General features: G+C 24.8%; 1 long non-coding RNA gene across 2 annotated transcripts in view; it reads right to left on the reverse strand.

The window, feature by feature from the left end:
- Positions 1–4012: 4012 nt before the first annotated feature.
- Positions 4013–5324, reverse strand: part of LOC136087711 (uncharacterized) — a 5778-nt gene continuing 4466 nt past the window's right edge. For both annotated transcript variants that reach the window (XR_010642002.1, XR_010642001.1), the window contains exon 4: positions 4013–4079. This is a non-coding gene — a long non-coding RNA (uncharacterized LOC136087711). The remainder of the gene's footprint in view (positions 4080–5324) is intronic.

Below are 5324 nucleotides of genomic sequence, written 5' to 3' on the forward strand. Positions count from 1 at the left end.
GTAAATTCTGTTCACTAAACTTTGATAAAATTAACGCTCTCTCTTTATTTCATCTAAACATATCATCTTTACAAAAACACTTTGAGGAATTAAACGTATTACTATCGTTAATGAGTTTTGAACTTTCCATTATTGGTACCGAAACATGATTAAAAAAAGAAACACCATCAATTCATCCAATCCTCATTTTGGGGCCTAATGATAAGACTAAATTTGGGGCTTAATGATAAGACTAAATTTGTCTTCTTCTAGCCCCGGTCATGTAATTATTTTTTTATAAGTTACGACTGTAAATTTTTTTTATCGGCAAAGTGTAAATAAAATAAATAAATTGATAACTACAACACACACCAACTGAATCTTCTTGTGGAGGTACATTATTATACTTATCAGAAAAATTAATATATAAACCAAGAGATGATTTAATAATTTATACACGACATTATTTAGAATCAACATTTATTGAAATAATTTTTTCTAAAAAATCTAATATTATTGTTGGTTGCATTTACAAACACCCTTGGATATAAATGATTTTACAATTATCATGTCTGTCCTACTTCAAAAAATAAATGCTGAAAATAAATCGGTTTGTTACTAGTATAATATTGATCTGATACAATCAAATAATGACACTGCAACGTCTGATTTTTTAAATTTGCTTTCTTTTTATAATATTCGCCTTTTTATCACTTTGCCAACCAGAATTACTAACCACTCTGCTACAATCATTGACAATATTTTTTCTAATTTAATAACTAATGAAATTATTTCAGGAAATTTGACAACTTCAGTTTCTGATCACTTACCTCAATTTTGCATTTGCCTTAATTTTAATAAGTTATTTATACCACGCAATCACAATTTATATCGCAGAAATTTTTAAAATTTTAATAAAATAAACTTCAAATCAGGTTTATTAAAAATTAATTGGGATAATCTTATAGAGAACAGTGATGTTAACTCTTGTTTCCAAACATTTATTTCTGAAACAACCTTGATTTTGAATCGCTATGCTCCACTTAAAAAAATTGGTATTAAGAACTTCAAGCGTCGATTTAAACCTTGGATTACAAAGGGAATCTTAAAATCGATTCAAATATGCAATCTTTTAAAAAAAAATGTTATGATCAAAAGATATTAGGAACATAAACAAATTTAAAACTGCTTTCAAACAATATAAATACATGATAATTACCTTAATTAAGTTCAGTAATAAAATGCATTATAAAAAGTACTTAAAAAGTACAGAAAATGTAAAAAATCTTCGCAAAATTTGGAAAGGAATTAATAATTTAATAAATGTCAAAAATTCTAATCACTCGTCTCCCAACTGTTTACAAGATAATGAAACGTATATAACTGAACCAAATCTTATCTCTGAAAAGTGTAACACTTTTTTTACAAATGTCACACAAAAACTTAAATCCAATATTCATTCGTCTTACATAAACTATATAAGTTATCTTAAATATCCAAATTTACATAGTCTACTCCTATCTCCAACAAATATTCCTGAAGTTTCATCTCTTATATCTAATTTGAAGCCGAGAAAATCAATAGGCCCAAATAGCATTCCCACAAACATTCTTATCGATTTTAGCTATGAATTTTCAAATATTCTTTCTAAACTATTTAAAATATCATTCGTAAATGGAACTTTTCCGAATTTTCTAAAATTATCTTGTGTTGTTCCAACAGATTATCTTACAGATTGGAAACAATTTGTAAGTATTAATGGTTATAATTCTACTAATATTTCTGTTGAGTGCGGTGTTCCTCAAGGTTCTGTTCTTGGTCCGCTTTTGTTCTTAATTTATGTTAATGACATAAACAACTCTATTCGCTTCTCGTCGGTTCATCTTTTTTTTGCTGATGACACGAACCTATTGCATATCAACAAATCGTATAATTCTCTATGTAAAAATATAAATTCGGATCTAAAAGGTATTGTTCACTGGTTAAATGGCAACCTAATATGTTTAAACACAAAAAAAACCGAACTAATCTATTTTTCATCTTTTAGAAAAAAACACACTCAAAACAATTCTAATATTCAAATTAAAATTAATAATAAACGGTTGTATCCTACAAAAGTTATTAAATATCTCGGTGTTTTGATTGACTGTAATCTCTCGTGGAATTTTCATATTTATGAGCTACGCAACGAAACTAACTCGAGCTAACGGCGCACTTTCAATAATTCGTCATTATATCGATAAATTCACACTAAAAAATATTTACTGTGCATTATTTTTATCGCATCTTAGTTACTGTTGTCAAATTTGGGGTCAAAATGGCAACTACCACATCAAAAAATTGATGTCCTCTCAATGTCAATCCATTAGAATTATAAACTTCTAACCTTTTAAGTCAGAAACATCAGAATTTTTCAAAAAACTAAAAAATCCTACCATTCCAGCGCTTGTAAAATTTGCTAATCTTCTTTTTGTTTTTGACTCTCTTAATAAAAATTTACCCTCTTCTATAACAGACTTTTTTTTACAGAAAGTAGAATAATACATACATACTCGACAAGAAACATATATAATGGAAAACTTAGTGTACCATCATTTAAAACTCAGAAGTATGGTAAACATGCTGTTGTCTATCAGTGCATTTGTGAATGGAACAAGAGTCTTGTATGCATAGTGAATGAGTTCAAAAGCCTACAACTCCAACCACCTTTATCGACTTTTCTTAATTTAAAACAAAATCAATTTAAAAAAATTCTGAGAACAATTTTATTCTAGCTTATTGACATGATTTTCACTAAATATTTAAAATATACTCTTGTTTTTATTAATTATGATTACTACAACTATTATCATTAACTTCTTGTTTGTTTATTTTTTATTATTATCATCAAAGTATGATTTTTGTATGTTTATGTTCTATGTGTGTATGCTTGTTACTAATCATATTATATTTAAAAACTGACGTCACTCCTTTGATCAGAATTCTGTTTGAGTGACATCATCCTTATCTATCATTCAGTTATTATTATTAAATACTTATAATTAATTTACTCATTATTACATTATTATCATTTTTATATTTATATATAATTTTTTTTTTTTTTTAATTAAGCAATTATTTTTACTTACTCCAATCAAGTTATGAAATTTTTTATTATCATTATTATTATATTTATTATTATTATAATATTATTGTATGATTTAAAAAATGAAAAATAAATATCTTGTTGTTGTTGTTGTTGTTGTTGTTGTTGATCTATATATTGGCAAGTTGAAAATATTGAGGACCTTTTTTTGTGTGTGTGTGTTTCTAATTGGCAAAAAATACATGCAACACCCCCTCCCCCATGAGAGACCACTTCGGGACGGCCTTGCTTCCCAGCAAACATGACAACGTTGATTCAACGTTAAAAACCGGTCGCAAAAGATGTTGCGGAAACGTTGACAAAGTAATCGATTTTGCAAAGATATGTAACGTTGTTTAATAGACATTGATTAAACGTTATTGCGTAACGTTGAAAAAACGTTACTTAATGACGTCACAAAAGCGTCGCAACTAAACGTTGAAAAAGCGTTACATAAAAAGCATTGTATAAACGTCGCAACTTAACGTTGAAAAAACGTTACTTAAAAAGCGTTGCATAAACGCTGTTAAAGCAGTCTATTTTGCAATTTGTACGTTGTTACGTTGTTAATAAAACGTCGATTTAGCGTGACTCAAAGACGTCGAGTAAAGGTTAAAATATAACGTTGAACCAACGCTTAAACTTACTTGCACTGTATAAAATATCGCAAAGTATTATTAAACGTAATTAAAGGTGGCTATAATATATATTGAAATGGCAAATAAAACTAAATTGTAATTTGAACTGTGCCCTCGCAATATTTCTAAAATCAATTTTTAATACAAACAGTAATATACAATGATAAATATAAAAAAGCTTAAAATATACAATTTATAGATATATATATATATAAAAAAATAAATATTTTCTTTAAAATTTATGTGTGTGAGTGTTTGCATATATACTTATGCAATATATAAAAAAATTAATAACAGGGTATCTATCGATAGGCCAGGATATCATTAAGATACAGAATCTAAATCAAAAAACAAAACTTGTACCATTAGTAGTCTGAAAGCAAATGTAAAAAAAAAAATATTATTAAATTAGTATAATTATTATTAAATTTAAAAAGTAACAATATATATATATATATATATATATATATATATATATATATATATATATATATATATATATATATATATATATACACATATATATAACTTATTTATGTTTATAATTTATAATTATAGGTTCAGGTGTCACTCCATTGACTAGTTTTTAACTATATGAGTGACACCTAACCTTATTAATGGGAGTTTATAAATAATATTGTAAATTTTCATATTTTATGGTAAAATAAATGGATTATTATTAATATATATAAAATATATAGATAAATAACTTACATATATATATATATATATAAATTATATATATATATATATATATATATATATATATATATATACATATATATATATATATATATATATATATATATATATAAATATATATATACATATGTATACATATTTATTTATTCATTATACAGTAAACTCCCGGTTATTTAAAATGGCACTTATTAAAAATTTCTGCTTATTCGAAGCAATTTTCATTTCCTGTGAATTTTCTTTAACAAACTTTTGCAAATGCTGTTATGCAGAAATGCAGTTATTCGAACCTGCAATTGTTCGAAATTTCGGTTATTCGAAACAATTTTTGCTCCCCTCGAAGATAAAAAAACACATTACAGGAACAAAAAATAAATAAAAAATGGACTATATTTTCAATGAATTGTAAAATATTTATTATTTTACAAGAATAAAATTGAAGCAGCACCAAATTCCAAGGGTCTTTTTCTTATGTACTTTCTACTTTTAATAAAAATTAAAAGAAACTTAAAGTAGGTCATTTTAAGAAGCATATTCAGTTATTCGAGTTTTAGGTTATTCAAATTAATTCTTATACCCCTTAGAGGTTCGAATAACCGGGAGTTTACTGTATATATATATATATATATATATATATATATATATATATATATATATATATATATATATATATTTATTTATATATATATATATATATATATATATATATATATATATATATATATATATATATATATATATATATATATATATATATATATATATAGTCACAGGCAAAATTAAGTAGCATTAATGATAAAATCGAAACTCAAACAATAAAAACAAAATTATTTATGTCAGAATCTATATAACTGCAAAAGTTTTATGTTTTTTTTTAAATTTGA

The sequence above is a fragment of the Hydra vulgaris genome, chromosome 12 (genome assembly GCF_038396675.1).
Source record: "Hydra vulgaris chromosome 12, alternate assembly HydraT2T_AEP".
NCBI classification, from domain to species: Eukaryota; Metazoa; Cnidaria; class Hydrozoa; order Anthoathecata; family Hydridae; genus Hydra; species Hydra vulgaris.